The sequence below is a fragment of the Tenrec ecaudatus genome, chromosome 4, assembly GCF_050624435.1.
Source record: "Tenrec ecaudatus isolate mTenEca1 chromosome 4, mTenEca1.hap1, whole genome shotgun sequence".
NCBI lineage: Eukaryota > Metazoa > Chordata > Mammalia > Afrosoricida > Tenrecidae > Tenrec > Tenrec ecaudatus.
Window position 1 is genome coordinate 167,130,763 of NC_134533.1, and position 19,893 is coordinate 167,150,655.

Genomic DNA, 19,893 nt, shown 5'->3' on the forward strand with positions numbered 1-19,893 from the left:
TGGACTCATGGAGGTACCACCGCAGCTATTTTTTCTCAGTTGTTCTGAATGTGCCGTGCCCAGTATCGTGGGGGCCGATAACGAGTAGGACTAGGTGTTCTGTGCTCCCGTTCCGCAAACCTGCCTTTCCTCACTTATGATTTCATCTAACTCGACTGGGAGCAGTTAGAACAAATCTGGATAAGGATTTATATTATTGTATGTGTTTTCCTCATAACAAGTATGGGAGGTCATTCACAAATTAGCCAAAACAGGTCTTCAGATAAAATTTTTCTTACATAAAATTTGTTTTATTTTCTGAAATTAATACTTTTTGTGTTTGCTAGGTTTCTTTTCTTCCTAAGAGACTGATGTCTAGAAATAATTTCTACAGTCCGCCCCCCCCACACACACACTAAATGACCACCTTTTATGCTCAGGAGGTTGATCTCCTACAACTCCTTACTCCAACCTCTCTTGGATGGAAAGTCATTTGGAGCATAGTTCTACTCTGTCACAGGAGAGGTCACCAGGAGATGGAACCAAGAGGCAGTGACTGGTTGTGGTACACAAAACACAGTTAAAATGGTAGAAAATGGTAGAAATGGTAGAAAATCCAGATTTTGTATAAGAGTAGGATAGTAAACTTTTTAAGGGCCCTGAGTTTGGCTGGTAATTTAGGGATTTCATCACAATTTTTTGAGCTTTATATAAAACAGCTGGCCAGGCTTCCCATTGTCTTATCCAGGGTTGAAATGGAGAGACCTGAAGTCTTACTGGGTTTGGATAATTTTAAGTGTGTGTTTTTGTTTTTGGTTTTTTTTTGCTTTCACTCTTGGGAAATGCTCCTCTGATATATATATTTCAGTAATGAATTGGAAAAGGAATTGGAACCTTGGTTTGATTAAGGTTGAGCTTTTATCGTTCCTGGATATGAATGTGTGTTGTACATGAGGAAAGCTAATTGCATCTTTTCAGTAATTTATTGTGGCCTCAAGGAGCCCTGGTGGCACAGGGATTAAAGTGCTAAAGGAAAGGTCAGTTGTTCAAACCTACTAGTTGCACCCTGGGAGGTAACAGAAGCAAAAAAACAAGATAATTGACCTCACCAACAGACTAGAAGAAGCAGAGAATCAAATCAGTGATCTCGAGGACAACCAGGCAGACTACAACAAACAAGAAAGACAGTCAAACAAGACATTCAAAGAGGTTGAAAAAAACCTAAGGTCAATGATAGATGCTACAAAGAGGAACAATATTTGAATAAAAGGAATACCAAAACCAGACTCCTGCTATTTAGCAGGAGTCAACAGCTAAACAGCTAAACAGCTAAACAGCAAGGGAATTCCTGGAAGAAACTTTCACCACCTTAATGAATGAGAATTAGAAAATCATACAGGAAACAGAAAGGACACTAATTAGACTAAACCCCAGGAAGAAATCATCAAGTCATATAACCGTAAAATTATCCAACTTTGAATAAAGGGAAAAATTCATAAAAGCAGCCAGAGAAAATAAAGGCAGTGACATACAATGTTACTGAAGTAAGGATACGCTCAAACACATCAGCAGATGCCAGGAAGAAGAAGAAAGAGTGGAGTAAAATCTTCTGACAGTTGAAATAGAACAATGCCAATCCAAGAATCCTCTATCCCACCAAACTGCTTATGAGGGTAGATGGAGAGATACGAGTCTTCTTGGTCAAGGAAAAACTCAAAGAACACATTATAAGAAACCCAACTCTGCGATAAATACTTGCCAACTCACTGTGGTCAGAATATCAACACTCACTCAGTACAGAGGAGACCACCACATAGTGCAACCCCACCTGGAAGTCAATGTGCTGAAAACAACCACCAAGATATTGTGTCAATGGTGAAAAGAAGGCAAAAATGAAGCCCCCCCCCACATATACTCAGCACAGTGTTATGTGGGAAGATAGAAAACCACCCCAAAACAAAAGGTGTGATATGACAACAATGAGCCTACAGTTGGTGATAATAACTGAATGTCAACAGTCTGACTTCACCCATGAAAAGAAAACAACTAGTGGACTGGCTCAGAAAATGCAACCCAACAATCTGTTGCCAGCAATACACATACCTTCAGCTCACAGACAAAAATAGGCTAAGAGTAAAAGGCTGGTGATAAATACACCAAGCAAATGGCAACCCCGAAAAGCAAGGAACAAAAAACAGGGGTTGCAATCCTAATCTGGACAAAATTGATTTCAAGTTGCAAAGCATAGCTAGAGATAAGATTGGTCACTATATAATGCTAAAAGGATCAGTAGATCAAGAACCAGTTAGCATAATACATATATATGCACCTAACAAGAGACCTGTGAAATTTGTCAAACAAGTTCTTTCTAAAATGAAAACATATATTACAGACTCAATAATCATAGTAGGTGACTATAATACACCATTATTAGAGAAAGATAGGTCACCAGGAAAGAACCGAAGGAGATACAGAGCTAAACACCACAATTAAGTGACTGGACCTGATAGACATTTATAGAGCTCTACACGCAAGTATAAAATAATTCACCTTCTTTTCAAGCACACATGGTTCTTATTAAAAAATAGACTACATGCTGTGTGGTCTGAGTAAATCATGTCTGAGTAAATCCAAACACATACAGATCACTCATATATCTCTCTCAGACCACCATACCATAAAGTCGGAGATAAACAAAAGGATGATCAAAAAAAACAAGGACAAATAATTGGAAGATGCATAACCATCTTCTGTGGAATGAGTGGGTACTGGCTTTAATTAGAAAGGAATTAGAAGTTTTAGAAACTAACAAGAATGAGAACACAACACATCAAAACATATGTGACATAGCAAAAGCAGTTGTTGTTTGAGAGTGATTAAGGTACATTTGTAAAAGGAAGAGAAATTCATGACTGATACACTATCACAAGATCTTTAGCAACTAGAGCAGAGTCAACAGAACAATCCCAATAGCAAAAGAAAAGCACTAATAAAAATCAGGGCAGAGATAAAGGAGTGGGAAACCATAGAATAATATAAAAAATCAACACAGCAAAAAACGCTGTTTTTGAAAGAATTAACAGAATAGGAAGACCACTGGCAAACCTGACCAAGAATTGAAAGGAGCAAACATCAATAGGTAGGATGAGGGACAAATCAAGGGGAATCAGGACAGACCTTAAGATTTAAAGGATAATTATAAACTATTATAAAAATCTGTATTCCAATGAATTCAATAACCTGGAAGATTTGGACAGATACTTGGAAAAATAGTCGCCCCTTAGAATATCCCAGATAGAAGTAAAAAATCTCAATAGACCCATAGCAATAGAAGAAATAGATATGTTTATCCAGAAACTAACAACCAATGAAAAAAACTCCCATGCCAGACAGCTTCACAGAATGCTACCAAGAATTCAGGCCTGACACTGACCTTATACAAACTATTCCAGAAAATAGAAAAAGATGGTAAACTAGCTTCTGTGAAGCTAGTATAACACTGATACTAGCAATTGAGTCAGGTAACAGGCAAAACTGGCTCTGTGACATCCAAAGTTAAGTTGCCATCCTAAATCTAGGATCCACCCATTTTGTCACATGTATATCCCCAATCCCTCCTCTTCCTATTGCATGTATGTCACTAGACCACCCCCTCTCATTACTATAGCACAACCCCTCCCTGTGACGTATGTCCTCACCTGTAATTAGGGGACTTGCATGTCCCCAGAGAATATAAAACGCCTGGGCTAGCATTAAAGACTCTCTTCCTCCACGTGGACCACCAAGTGGGGTTGAGGTGAGCATACTACCATGAATTGTGCCTGACTCCATTTATTTCAATATTTCTCTTCTATCTCTCATGCTCTCTACAACTTTACTATGATCTTTACTTATTATCACTGTACAATTGCACCTACCGGACCCATAATGATGTGTTAGGGGCTGGCTTCCCATGACAACAACCTCTATCACCCATTCTTAATTAAGACACTCAAGAAGAATGGTAGGGGAATTCCTCAAGTTAATACAAGCTATCTATGAGAAACCAACAGTTAAAGATGTAAACAACCCCACTGAAAAAGGGGACCAGACAAGGATGTCCTTTGTCCCCACTTCTATTCGACATCATACTGGAGGTTCTAGTTAACTACATAAGGCAATGAAAAGACATTAGAGGTATTTGTCTTGGGGAGGAATAGGTGAAAACTATCAATATTTGTAGATGAAATGATTCAATGCTTTGAAAACACCAAAAGCTCTAGAACAGGAGTTCTGGCAGCAGTAGAGGAATATGGAAGAGTTACTTGATACAAGATTGAGAAACAGAAATCTATTGGATTGCTATATACATCAGACAAGACCTGGGGAGAGGAGATCAAGAAGGCAGTGCCCTTTACAATAGCCAAGCACAAATTGAAATACCTAGGGATATACCTACCCTCCCCCCCCCCAAAAAAAAACAACCCAACAACAACAGCAGCAAAAACAACAAAAGATTTCTACAAGGGAAACTACAGAACCCTACTACAAGAAACCAAAAGTGACCTCCACAAATGAAAGAATATCCCATGCTGATGGATTGGAAGACTTAATAAAGTTGTCAATCCTACCCAAGATGCTATATATGTTTAAAGCTATACCAATTCAAATATCAACAACCTTCTTCAATGAAATGGAAAAATTGCTACCAACTTCATATGGAGAGGGAAGAAGCCCAGAATTAGCACGGAACCCCTGAAGAAGAAAGACAAAGTTGGAGGGCTTGCTTTACCTGATTTTAAAACATGCTACACAGACACAGTGGTCAAAACAGCTGTACTGGTATAATGACATACTCAGACCAGTGGAAAAGGAACAGAAATCCAGAAATAAAACCGGCAGCTTATAGACAACTGATCTTCAATAAGGGACCAAAAACCATCAAATGGGAAGTGGATGCCCAGTTCAACAACTGGTGCTGGAAAAAATGGATATCTAACAAACTCAAGGTGGACCACTGATTCCAAAGTAAAATCTCAGACGATTAGGGTGATCAAAGAAGGAATCAGGACAAACCTGAGAACTAGGGCACAGGAATACATAGGCTAACTTAAATAGGGAAGGACAAACACACACACACACACACACACACACAAAAGATGAAATTGACAAATGGGATATACTAAGGATAAAACACCTGTGTGCATTGAAAGACTTCACCAAGAGAGTGACAGGAGAAGTTCCAGAGTGGGAGATCTTTAGCACAGGCAAAGGGCTTATTACGAAAATATACAATACCCTAATAGCCTGCAACAAATAAAAAGCAGAGAGTCCTCTGAGGAGGTGGGGAAAGTACCTAAACAGAAGTTTTACCAGGGAGGAAACCCAAATGATCAATAGACATATGAGAAAATGTTCATGATCATTAGCCATCAGAGAAATGCAAATTAAAACAACCGTCAGATACCACCTACCACCCTTGAGGATAGTCCAGTTCAAAAAATCAGAGAGCAACAAATGTTGGAGAGGATGTGGCTCATCCACTGCTGGTGGTCTTGTAGATACATATAGCCACTGTAAAAAGCAATCTGGTGATATCTAAAGCAAATGGAAATTGAGCTACCTTATGATCCAGCAATCCTCCTATTGGCGATATACCCAGAAGTAAGAAATAGACTGTGACCAGTCATCTGCGCTCCAATGTTTATTGTGGTGCAATGCACAATCACAAAGATCTGGAAACAACCTATATTTCCATCAATAGATGAGCGGATTAGAAAACGCTGGCACATACAGTGGAGTACTACACATCCCTAAAAATCGGTGATGAACACATCAAGCACATTGGCTCATGGGAAGAGTTGGAGGAAATTATACTAAACAAAGTAAGCCAAGAACAAACGGACAAGTACAAGATGAGTCCACTGAGGTAGGTTCAATCATCGCAGTGAGATCAGAAGAAAAACTATTTAATATATAATTTATGGATTGAGGGACAGGCACACAGGCAGGGACAGACCAAGCCCAATAATGTGTACAGTATATAAACATAAACAAGGAGAAAAGAGAGGTGGCAGGGAGAAGAAAAAAGGGTAGGGGAAAGATCAAGGCACTGGGCAGAATGGGGCACTTATTCACCATGGGAGGGTTTTGTTTATGTCTCCACAGGAAAGGGAGAGAGAGACCAGATCACAGTCTGGTGAGCCAAGCCTTGAGGACAACATACTGGCAATGAAACAGTGAACTAACAGAAAGGTGTGCGGGGCTGGCCCCTATCCCAGTCACATTGACCCCTCTCCCCAGAAGAATGTACTACAGAGGAGAGCATGGAAGATACAGCCTGGGGAGAGGGGCAGCCCTGCTCAGATCACATGGGAACCAACTAAGAAGGAAAGAGAGAGAGAGTAGACAGCATCCTGACCCACCAAGCTTCAAGGATGATATTCCTGCTAGGAGCAACCAATGCACAGACAGGACCATAGGGTCGGCCTCACCATGAGACACAATGTCCCCTTAATGACCCACAGCACTACGGGAAGCAGCACTGGAGACTCAGTGTGGGATTTGTGCCCATTCTGACAGCCCACCTCCACCCCACCCCCACCAGGGGATAACACAAAGGAAGCCCAACAGAGCAGCAAAGGGAGCAAAGCAACAAAGTGCCCGAGGAATTCTGAAAATAGTCTATTCTGAAACAGGCCTGTGGGCAGGGCTTGGCATTGCATCAGACTCAATAGGTAAACATCCATAAGGGTCAGCAGACAGACCTGAAATTATTCATAGGCTATTTTTCCCCTTTTTTCCCTCTCATGTCTATTTATATAAGATAGATAGGATAAACAATCCCGAGGAGCAAACAACAGGGGAGAGATGGAGGTGGGGGAAAGGGTGGGAGAACCAATAAACCCAAGGACAAGGGAGCAACAAGAGATGTAAAATCCAAGGTGAGGAGGGCATAGAATGTCTGGTGGGGTCTGATCAAGTGCAATGTAGTGGAGAGGAAGTACAGAGAGTTTAATGAAGGTCAAACATAATAGTGGGACAGGAGGAAAGTAAAAGGAAACAGAGGAAAGAACTAGGAGGCAAAAGACATTTAAGACAGATAAGAGCTCTCAACACATGGAATCCAGGACAGATTAACCCCGCAGGACCAATAATGAGAGCAGCAATACCATGAGGGTAGAGGGAAGGTTGGGGGAGAAGAGGGAGAAAGGAGGAACCAACGATAACGATCGACGTAGAACCCATACACACATAGGGGACAAGCAACAGAAAAGTGGGTGAAAGGAGAAAGAGGATGGTATAAAATATGAAAATAAAAATAATTTATAAATTATCGAGGGTTCATGAGGTTGGGAGGATGGGGGAAGGAGGGAAAAAGGAGGAACTGATACCAAGGGCTCAAGTAGAAAGAAAATGTTTTGGAAATGGTGATGGTAACATATGTTCAAATATTCTTGATACACTTGATGTATGGATTGTCATAAGAGGTGTAAGAGTCCCCAATAAAGTGATTTATTGAAATTAATAAATAAATTACTAGAACTACAACAGGAGTTTTATGTTGACATTTGTCATTTACTTACAAAGGAAATTTATCATTTCCATAAAATGAGAGGGCTATGGGTTTGTAGGGACAAAGTTTCGTATCAGATGAAACCAAGGCGAGGGTGCCTATTCATGTCTTGGTGTGGATAATAGCCAACTAAATCCGGGTAAATTTCATTCTATTTTGATTGACGAGATTTCCAAGTACGAGGTCCATTAGTTCTTGTAGGTATTTCTATAATGGCAGTTTATTCCACTTTCAGGGGACGGAAGCTGCCCTTTGAAGAATTGCTTTCTGACCTCCTCCTCTTTCAGCCCACAATACCTGCAGAGAAGTTGCTCGCTCCCTTTTCTGGTCTCTGTACCCCACTGGAAGTTTCTGTGTGCAGAAGGAGAACAAGGCTGAAAAGCTTTGGCAGGAAGGCTTTCTGCAGCAGCCCGTCGGTTGAATTGCGTGGATCAACAATTTCTCAATTAGAAGAAGATAGACGAGAAGATAAAGTATGCGGCGACTGGAAAGCTTTCAGCAGCAGCAGAGGAAGATTTCGGAACATCTGGTTGGAATCTATTTCTTTTTAGGTAAGCATTCCTTTTTACAGCCAGCATACATAAAGCATGAAATTGGCTTTCCCCTCCTCCTCCTAACAAGAAAGAAGCTGGTTATAGTTATTGCTCCTTTGACACAGGTCTGGAGGGGGAGTGAGGTAGCCTGTGCGAATTCCCATTGCAGTCCCCTGCCCCCTGTCCCCACAAATCCTTTGGACTTCTCTCAGAGAGAACATGATTGTTGCATCGAATTCATTTTTTAGGAGTCTGTTGAGATGGGCAGTATAAAAGATCATTCACAAAAATAACACTGAATTCATTAGGTTTCTGTCCCACCGACCCTGCCCCATGCCCCAAGCTTCCCCGATGAGATTTCTGTCTCAGCATTGGATGTCATCAATAAATCTCTCCCTTTCTTAATTGTTAAAGCTCGGGCTCGTCCACCACTCCCTGCTTTAGGCAGTAACCCACAAACACTTCTGACTCGCCAGGATCCCACATTGTGCAACTGCTCAATATTTCCCAGACTCTCCATGGAAGCAGACTGCTATCTCTCTTCCTCAGAGGCTGGCTTATCAAAACTCACAACTTGAGTTTATCAGCCAAACACTCCGATCACTGTACTACCGGGGCTCCTTCTTTTGAGTAATAAAACCGGTTTCCTCTATACCTGGTTTCCTTTTGTGTGTCCAAAGGATCTCCCAAACCACCACACTGCATGTCTCTTTTAGTATTTGAGACTGTAATAAACATTTTTTAGAAACAAGTCCCCCCCCATTTTAGATAGCATAACTAATGAACTATACCAAATAATCTGTCATTTTAAAATTGTTTGAGCAGACTGCAAAAAAAGGAAATGAATTCAAATCAGAGTTTCCTGGTAAATGGCTAATTTTAATCTGCCGGTGCTGGGAGTGTATGTCTGTCTTAATGATAATTGCTTATATGGTGTTGTGTTCATAGCTCTAGTATGATTTGAATCAGCCTCAATTTTACAAAGCACACACTAATCATATTTAGCTTGTAACACCTGAAGTGCTTCAAACGTTCATCTGTAATAAACGTGATTTCAAGTGTACTTTTAATGTCCATAAAAGCAAAAGTTTCTATTTTGTGATATTTCAATTTATTGATTCACTTCCCAAGTACCTGGGCCGTGCTTTGCTAAACATTGACCTGATCAGGTACATTTACAAACATTCCTGTATGTTCCCTTGATTGTTTTGCTCTTAAAAGAGTTCTGGATTTCACTTGTGGCTTACATAAAATTCAGCCTGGTAATAAAGAAGGTTTATTATTTATGGAAGGTTTTCTGATGCACAAAGAAAGACAAGGATTAGAAACTTGTTTGCATTCCAGGAGGTAATGAGATCCGTTGAAGATAGGGCCCTGAAAGGCCCTAGTCCAGAAGGAAAGAGAGGCTTCGGAAGTCAGAGGGAATGTCAGGATACAGACCGTCTATGGTCGTCTTTTGGTGTGTCCTATATGTTTTTCATTAAAACAATGGAAATGAAGCATATTGACCTGTCTGTTAGGTTCAATCCAAAAGACAGATATTCAATCAATGGAGAGGGTTAATCTTCTCACTGGCACTTAGCCATGGGCTGGGGCTGGGGGACAACCCTGCCACTTACAGTCAACACTTAATTCTAGAGCCACCATTTTTATGGATGATCCAATTTCCTTTTATTCCCCTCTTCTTCCACAGGGCTCTGCCTGCCTTTGGTCCTCTCACTGTTCATTAGCACCTCACTGGAAGAGGAAAGGAGCTGAAATTAGCAATCAACTTTGTTACTTGTTACCAAAGGTGGCAAAGATACTTGGGAGATGTTAGAAATAAGAAAAATACATTTTAAAAACGATTTATGTGCTTCAGTTACCCACATTGAGCCTGTCTTTATCAGGACAAATTAAGAACCAAGTGACAATAGGTCTCGGGGGCACTATCAGCAAGGCCACGGTTTTGGGTTCCTTTAAGTTTAGCTATGACAATGGTTAGAAAAAGAGGAAAGCCTCTCTCTCTTTTTATGAATTGCAGATGTATGATTTATAGTGTGCAAATGGCTCTAATAATCTTTCTTTAAGATATTTGTCAAAGATAGGAGCTATGAAGTTAGGAACTTATTATTTTTGCATTTTACTGTTTCCAACTTAGACGTCAATTAAGAGAGCAGTAAAGTATACCTGTCTAATAGAAGACACTGCGAGATGGCACCAATGTCAATTCTTCACAGAACAGGAAGGGCAAAGTCATAGAATGCTAAAGAATCCAGGCGTCTAGGTTTCTGTCTCGCTTCACCCCACCTCTGCATCTTTTTTCTCTCTCCTCCAACAAGCCTCTAAGGTTTGCTTCTCATTTCCTCCAGCAAGTACTGATTTTCTACTTTCATTACCGGAAAAACAAACCAAAAAAAAAAAAACATAGAGAAAAAAACGGGAGGAAGGTGCAGGGATAAACACTCAGAGAGCAGAAGCTAAGTGCCAGGTGCTAATTCCCAAGGTAAAACAATATAAAGAAGAAGCCCACTGCATGGGGCCCTTCCAACTCCTATTCATAGTGATCCTGTACAACAGAGTGGAACTGTCCCTTCAAGTGTCGAAGGCTGGAAATCTTTCTAGAAGGTGGTGGCCGCCTGCTTTAGGTCACCAGGTGTAATGCCCATGGAACAGCTGGTGGGTTCAAAAGGCAACCCCCACCCCCACCCCGCAGTCTAATTCTTTCACCACTTCGTATGAGAAGCAAAAGACAGGCGAACTATCTTTTGGGGAGAGATCTTTTCAGGGCTCCTAGCATGAAGGAATTCAGTTGGCAGTACTTTGAGTATTGGGCGAAGAATCAGTCATTTAAGAGCCACTTTGGTAAGTTTAGAGTCAAAGAAGAAGTTGTCGTAGGTCAGATGGATCTATTTTCTGCAGGACTGAATGACAAATTGTGGCATCAAGAGTCTGGGCTGTCCTTGTTGGAGGGCACGATGCACCATGGATTTTTATTTTACAAAACGGGCTCCAGAGGCTTGCGGCTTTCCAGACAGCAGCTGGCGCCGGGCAGAAGCCTCGCCTCCGGCCGGAGCTGCTGGCGAACGCGCCGCCGCTCGGATCTGCGTCTCCCGCCAGGCCCGCGCCGCAGCCCGACCTGCAGCCCCAGAGCCGCGCGGGAGCGGCGCGCGCCCGGAAAGGCCACCGGGGCTCGCCACGGGCTGCTCACGCATTTTAGCAATCACGATCGGGTTTGGAGGAAAAGAAGCGAAGAGATTTATGGAAGAAAAAAAAAAAGATTGGCTCCTCCTAATAACCCTGGTGCCCACGGGAAGCGACATGGTGGCCAAAGGACACGAAGAGAGATGATCGCATTTGGAATAATGAGGTTTGAGGGATGAGCCGGCGACGTGTCCTGCAACTGGCGATTTGGCAGGCGATTCGACTCCATCAACTCCCCTTGAGTTCCCACTTCAAATACACCTCGCCGAGCCAGGCGCCGACCGACTCCCGGGACAGATGCGGGAGGGAGGGAAGCGAACCGGAGAGCTTCAGAAGTCAGCCTCCCTTTGCTCTCGGCCGGTGGCAGACGGACACGCCGGTTTGGTGGGAGCAGTTGGTGTCTTCGGGGAAATGGCAGAGCTGTGACGCCTTCCTTTCATCTTTGGCTGGATTGGGGGTTGCGTGAGCGCGCGCGCGCGCCCGGGTGTGTTTTCGCGGGAGTGTGTGTGTGTGTGTGTGGAGGGGGACTAAGGCGGTTGGAAAAAGTGGGGTGCAGAGTTAAATCGGAGTCATCCGCAAGCCCCCAATTTTGCGTACAAGCAGCCCCTGCGGCTCGCGGCGCCCAGAGCAGCCACTCCCTGCGTGGCTCCCAGGAGCGCGGGTGGAGAAGGGCCGGGCGGGGGGCGCGAGGGTGGCGGCGCCCAGCCAAGCGCGGGGCCCGGCGCGGCGGCGGGCCTGTCTCTTTAAGCGCTCCGGAGGGCGGGGAGCGCGTTTCCATGGCGCCGGGGCTGCGGGGGTTTGGAGGCCGCCGGGCTCCCGGGGCTTCAGTCGCTCCGGGCTGCGCAGGGGCGCACATCCTCGCGGCCGCAGCACCGCCAGGACTCGCCCGTCGGCCTCGCTCGCGCTCCGAGTCCCCAACGCCCGGTGGGGCCCGGCTGCCGCCGCGCCCTCGGCCGGGAGACAGCCCCGGTTTGTCCGGCGGGCCCCGCACACCAACTTCTGCCCCGCGAGCCCAACTTCTGCGCCGGGCTCGGGCGGCCGCAGCCGCGCGCCGCTCACAGCTGGGGAGTCGGTCCGAGCCGCTGGACCTCTCCAGGAGGACCTCCCGCCCGGGCGTCTGGTGGCTGCCGGGCGCCCTGCGCCTCCGGCCAGGCAGGTAAGTGACCCCCGCGCGCTGCGGGACGCGATGGGGAGCGGGTGGCCCCGCGCCCCCGTCCCACCCCGGACCCCCAGTGCACTTCGGGCGGGAGCGCTTGGCTGGAGGCCGGAGCAGCCGGCCGAGCCCGTGGGCCGTCCGGGGCTAAGCGCTGCACGCCGGATCCCGGTGCCCTGCGCAGGGTCAGGAAGCGCCTGTCGGTGCGCCGAAACGGCGACCTGGCCTTGGGCGGTGTGCTTTCCACCGGATTAACACTTTCTCCCAGGCTGAGGGATTTTTCTCCCCCAGGTTTGGGTGTGTGTTCGCGCGCGCGCGTGGTGTTTCCGTAGCTATCCTGGTTCAGAAGCGCAATCGCAAGTGCTGCTTTTTGATATGGTTGTGAGTGAAATCTTGTCGAACTTTTGAAAAGATTTTTGTTTCCCGAGACCAATCAGTTCGTGTGCATGTTTCATGATGAATGTGCTACAGAAGTATCACGAAGTCCTAAGGAGTGGGTGATCGCACAGGTGTACTGGCCAAGGCTGGATCAGTGGCTGCTGACAGACTCTGACTGCGTTGGGGAGGACTGAAGGTTAAGGTGGAGGGATGTGGGAGGAGGGGGCTTGATTCACAGATTAGAAACGTTGGGGGCTAAACCCACCTATCTGGCATGAATTCAGACACCTAGTCACCCCGCACGATGTCCCTAGAGGGGGTCAGACGCTGTGATCCTTGTAAAAGTGGACTGCCGATCTTTCTCCAGCGAGAAGCTGGTGGGTGCCAGTGACCTTTCAGTAATGAGCCCAGTGTTTTTAACTCCTGTACCACCAGGGAGCCTCCTCATGAAGTTTATCCACCCCTCCGTGCTCCAGACGTTTAGGATTCACAGTGATCCTATAAAGGATTTCTGAGGTTATGAATATGTATGGGAACACATAGCCTCTTTATTAACCCACAGAGCAGCTGGGGCATTTGAACCGCCCACCTTGTAGTTAGCAGCCCAACGTTTAACCCAGAGGCTCACCAGAACTCCTTTCATGAAGAATAACCAAAAGCCAAACCCACTGCCATAAAATGGATTCCCTATCAGTGACCCCAAACAGGGTCTCTGAGGCTGTAAATCTTTCCTGGAGCAGATAAACCGGAACTTTTCCCCCAGGAACGATGGTGGATTTGATCCCCAGACATGGCAGTCAGTAGTGCAAAGCTTAGTTGACATTCCCACAAGAGCTACTTTAATGAAGGCTCAACAGTTTCAAAGCCAAACTCACTGCCATTGAGTCAATTCCAATTCATAGTGACTCTGTAGGTCAGCAACCCGTAACTCGTTACGGGTGTAGGAAGCCTCAAGCTTTCTCTCTTCAACTTCCGATTCCATCACAGAGTCAACTTTACCAAGCAGTTCACAGGAAGTCAGGCTTTATAGGTCGTCTTGCCCATGGACTGGTTGGGCAAGTTTTCACCAAATTCTCTAACATCAGGGAAATGAGCACCCACTGGTCTGAGAGGCCAGATCTAATTTTCCTTTTTGGTTTCCCCTTTAAGTGCTTATTAATAGATGCTAGATTCGTTTGAACATTTAAACGTCTTTATTACTTCTTTGCCTTTCTGAAATATGAATATTTTATGATAGAAAAAATGGTTTAGGTTAGCTTTAATTTTGTCTGTAAGAAAAATATTACTTAGGGGTTCACCGCACTTTTTTATATTTCAGCTGTCATGTGAGGTCCAATTTGCTACCTGCTTATGGCAAATGCGACTAAATATGAACCTGGACATAGCCAGGGTCTGGTGACATCGCTATGTCTTTCTTCTCTACATCTTTGGTAAATTACCTATTTGAGAAAAACGCAAAGATCTTTTTGGTATCTTTTTTCTGTCTCTCAAATAAGATGTATTCGGTTTATTTTGAAGCGGTTTCTTCAGACTTTTTCTCTTCAGTTTATCACAAAATATATGTCTTACTTTGTATATTTTGTGCAAACTTGAGCCATCACTTGTTCGAAGCAGTTGTTCAGTGAGCTTGCTGTGTAGCAATGATCTTACCTTTCTAAGTGCGCTTATGAAGCGATCCCAAGTTGGCTTATTGGGTAGCCATGGAGGCACTCCTGCACACTGAGATTGATTGATGCCTTTGAAGGACACTGAGAAATCGCTGAGATAGCCTGAGTCACTCGTTAAATTGCCTGTTTCACCTCATGTTTCAATATTAACTCTCTTGTTGGAAAGACTGAAGGGATGACTTTGCTGCCTGTCCCCCCACCTACCACCCCCCATCTCCCATCCTTCCTCAAAGAGTCTGCCAGTGAAACTCGTTTATTTATCAGGTGTGATGAGATCAGGTATTAAAATGAATATCAAGTCTTTGGTGTTTAATAGAGATGCTCATCTCAGAGTTATTGGGATCACTCTGGTGGCTTTTCGTACTTTCTCAAATCGGACCGGGAACAATTAAATCCAATTTGCACTGAATCCTCCCCTGTATTAGAGGTAATGGTGGTTCAGGCAGCAGGAATCATGTTGGGATTTGGCGCTAGGTTTCTGCAGTTGCACTTGTTGAAGGCATGCAGATGCACACACCTGTCCATCTATTAAATTAAAAAGAATTCTTCCTGAGATTTTTATTGACCTCTGAGGTTCATTATCATTGAGAGCAGCGTTCTAATGAGATGAGAACCAGTAATGAGAATGCACCATCTTACTGACAGGCACTCATAGGTCATTAATACAGGTGAAACTTTTATGCAGTTGATTGGGCGCTTGAGCAGATTTTGGAGCTGGGGCAGTAAGTAAGAATAGGAAGTCTCTGTGCCGTTAACTCCTGGCCAACCTTCATTTTAAGGTAATGTGTTCACGCTGTGTTCTACTACAAGCAAGGCTGTTCTCAAAGGACATTTTATTACTTAAGCAAAAGATGGAAACCCAAACTTTAATGGCAATTCGTCTCTCTTGATCTTGTCTTATCATCTGTAGGAAACCTCAGAAAACTAAACCCAGATAGGCATTTGTAAACACTTTCCACACAGCATGCTTGATTGTCTGCTGCGCAGCAGAGACCGAGCAGAGTACAAGGAACCCCTCACCTAGATGTCAGGCACCTTTTCTAGCTTGCTACTTTACAAGGGGGCTCAGAAAGTTCATGGAAAAACGGAATTGAAATACAAACTAGTTCGGAAGCCTCCTCATACATGCATTCCTTCATTGCTCCCTGACAGTAGTTGTATGAAGTAGTTACTACATGATTTGCATTTTATAATGAAGAGGCACAGTGGGGTTAATTCACACTCTAAGAAGGCACAACATTTGGACTTAGGCAATTTGATTTAGAGAGCTTGAGTTCTTAACAAAGAAGATCTATTTCAGAAAACCCAGACACAACTTCTGCCTTTAAAAAGTTCATTTAAAATCACGCGCAGATCTTCTCCATTGGAGGGGGCTTAGTGTTGAGAAATCTGTGGGAGGCTTTTTTAATTGTTGACCTTACCCGCCCCTCCTTTTTTCTTCCCTTGCTTGATTGTTGCAATGACTCCAGGGTTCTCCTGGCATTTGGTGTTGGCCATGGAGAGTGGTAAGGGTGCTGCTTCTTTTGCTGGGGGGGCGGTAATTTCTCACAGGGAAGATCTCGTTTTTTCTCTTCCACAGAGACTCTTGGTATAATTCTCTTGGTCTCTGTAGGCATTGACATATTAAAATGGGATGAGCCTTGTGGAATGAAGAAAGATATCCCTGGCAAATGCATTTGAATTGGAGAGTAGTTGCTGCTGATGGCATTTTGATAAAGGGATACCGAAGAGTTTACTTATGTTAATAGTAGAGGCCTCTGCAAATGTTTCCTAAAGGATTAAATAGAAGGAAACAAAATCTGCTCTGGATCTTTGAGGCAGCAAAGGAAAATGACTAGCTATAATCACTCTATTAAAATATATCCTCTGTAATGTTCTCTTGTAAACCTCTGCATAGTTATTGTATACAACTTCATGAAAAGTAGTAAACATGAACATGTTGCTGATAGGCCAAGAGGAAGTGAGTTAAGTAGACCGGTAGCTTAAGCTCCTTTGAGCTTCCTCATGTTTCGGAGTATAGCAGTAAGGTTTTGCGTCCACTTGACCCAGTGTGAAAGTGTAAGGATGGAGTCCTACCTATCAATCAAGCCACAGCCTGATGATACCTTCTTGAGGGTGTGGCCTTTTCTATAAGAAACACAGTCAGGTATTCCTTTCTGTGGCCCCTGGGCTTCCTCCTCCCCGAGACTGTGTCCATCTCTAGGGGTGGCTCCAGGTGTGTCACCTGACCCTGGCAGCTGTCATCTTGCTATTTACGCAATGACCTTGAATCCACATGACTCTGCACCCAATGGCCTGTGATCCCACTTCACCTTTCTTCATCATCGACTTGTAGCTCTGTGAGTCTGAAGAACTCTCTGCCTAGCATTGGACCTAAGGACTTCAGTTGAACTGGGCTGGGATGCCTTCTTCATTGTATATAATATAAAATCACTGTAAAATTTTATAACTATATAAATTAAATTATAATAGTATATACATAGTGTACAATTAGCCCTCAATATAATGTGCTTTCTTATACCCATATGACTGTCACTGTGTTTGCTTTCCTAGACACCAAGCCTAGCACCCTAACACCATCCCAAATCCTGGATTTCTCTGGTACTTGAGGGAATTTAAAATAGTTGTGTCCTCTTTGTGACTCAGAAGTCACTTAACCCATGTAGAGCCATGTAGGAAGCACCCCTGGCCACTGTGCTGTACAGACCTAGGAAGTCATCCACACCAGCTGCCATCACAGGCCTCACCAAAGAGAAGCAGCTCCAGCACCACATTAGACGTGAGACAATGAAATGTTTGACCAAATAAAGCAGGCTCTTTAAGGTTGATCATTTTGTATGGCCAGTGGCCTATGTTATAAATATCCAACTGGCCATTGGCAGAAAAAGTTCCCACCACTGATGTAGAGCATCTACTGTCTGCACCCTAAGGTTGACGTTGGATGGAAGCAGTTTTGACATGTAAATCTAAACTGTCCCTTGCTTCAATGCAGTTTCAGGCAGCTTACATTTTACCTTAGCCTCTGTAACTCGTAGAGAAAACGTGGGTTGAGGTTTTATGGAAAAAACAAAACAAAACAAAAAAAAACCCATAAAAAACCCACCAGATTTTGAAGTAGAGGCAAGATGTCATGAAATCAGCCTCAAATGATGAAAGGGAGTGTATGTACTTGTTGCTCACACCACACAATATATTGGCACTTTTGCTTTTTCTTTGTTTTTTATTTTTCTCTCCATAAAGTCTAGAGCTGAGCCAATTAGTCATGTCTGGTATCACATTGACAAATAAGTTGAGTATTGCTTAAGATCTTGTCATTTACTTAATAATATAAGTTCAAGAAGGTATTTTTTCTTTCTTCTGAAATCAGCCATGTAAAATGAGCATACAGTGAACTAGAAAAGAAAAGGCTGTGATGTTTCTCTTTGGGAAAAGCCCTGTTTCTAGAATTTGTGTTTAATAATATCTTATGCTAACCGGCACAAGGCACACCTGACTCAAGCCATCACGGTGCTTTCAGCCACCTCACATGCATGTGAAAACTTGACAGTGAATCAGGCCACATGAAGAAGAAGTGATGCATTTGTATTATACTGGCAAGGAATAGTGATGATACCAGGGACTTCCCAAGAGTAAACAGATATGTCTTTGAACTGTAGCTAGAATGCTCCTCAGAAGAGAGGATAAGACTATTTATGCAATTTGGGCATGTTATCCGGAGGGCTCGGCTCAGGGAAAAGATGCCATTCGTGGGAAAGTATAGGATCAGTGTCCAAAAAGAGGACCCTGAATGAGGTGGATTGACACAGTGGCTGTAACAGGGGGCCCAAACAAAGCCACCCTCATTGCTATGGTGGAAGACACTGAGCAGTGTTTCATTCTGGTGTACCTAGGGCCACTCAGAGTCGGAACTGAATCAACAGCAACCTTCAACAATCACAATCCTAACCATAATCATATTTTCATCTCTGGTTTTCCCACGAGGCCAGTGAGAGGCAATGAGGGTCAGTGGCTTCACTGGGGGTGTGTGAGACGTAAGCAGCACACCCACTGACATTGCTAGCCTACACCCGGACTAAGTCCACCAAGGCAAATGTGTCACTAGAGTTGATGTCATTCACCCCCCATTGCGGGAACTCACCATTGTGGGGCAGTGATTTACTTGATATGGCTCTTCTAGCTATCGTCGTTTTAACACTCATCAAGACTGGGTGGGGCCATGCACATATGGTGTATGGAAATCAAGCAACAATATGAGAAGTCCTGTTAAATTCGTTGGCATAACTTCCTTGTGTGAGTTATACAGATGCGAAATACGTAAGGGTCATGCATAGGAGAATGAACTTCCTCTATCTGGAAGACAGGGAACTGCGATGCCAGAGGAGCAGCAGAGAAGCCGAGAATAAGAGACCGAGTGGTGGATTTCCCGGCCCATGCAATCAGCAAGCTGAGTACCTTTGATCAGGAGGCTCAGTTGTGGAGTGGGTGGAGTGGGTGGCCTCCAGGTATCAGCTCCTCTTTTCACCCTCCCAACCCCCCTGGCGACCCCTTGATAAGTGATAAATTATTATTATTTTAATTTCCCTAGAAGTGGAGCTAGATTTGCTGGCTAGAGTTGAATGCCTTTCGACAGAGGCGCATGGCACAGCAGAGGGCCTGTGGACATTTGTCGGTAGCAGTAACAGGGCTTTGCACTTTACCCAAGCAGGGCAGAGCCCAAAGGGCTGTGGGCGGAGACAGGAGACTAAAAAGAGGTGTGCTGGGTGACACAGTGAGAATAAGCTGTTCTGATAAAAAAAAAAAAAAGACACCATGAATGATAACTTCCCTAATAAACCCCATAATCACAGGGGTGGTTTGGGAGCTGTGGCCATTCAATGAATGGTGGCAGAGAAGGAGTAGAAGTAGAGTGCCATGATGGGTGGTGGAGGGGTTGGGGTGGGTGTTAGGGAGAAGGTTCGGGGGTTGAAACATGTCAGACCACCACCGCTGCATAGATTTTGACCTAGAACTGGGTTGCAGTTTGAGTCTCTTTTCTCCTGGTGAAATCAGAGGAAGTCAGGTCCCAGCCCCATGCCCTTTGAATTTTGCTATTCGTAATTCACCATCCCTGTGTCCCCATCGCCTACCTGTCAGGATGCAGGTGGGTTCCCTTAGTGGTCCCTTCATTGGGCTCTCTTTCTGGATCAGAGGTGAGACTCCTGGGACCACCAGGGATCGGCTGAGAGAGGCAGGGCTGCACCGTGGAGAGCTCACCTTGCAAAGGGGCAGGCAGGGCAGGCAGGGCTGGGCTGCTTTCTCTCACTCTCATGAGTGAGTGCACTGGGTGGTAAATTCTATTGACACTGTTGGAGAGGTTAAATAATTTGTCTAAAGTTTCATAGTTGAGAAGTGGTGGAATGAGGTTTTGAATCACTTTATTCAGCTCCAGGGTCCTGTCCAAATTGC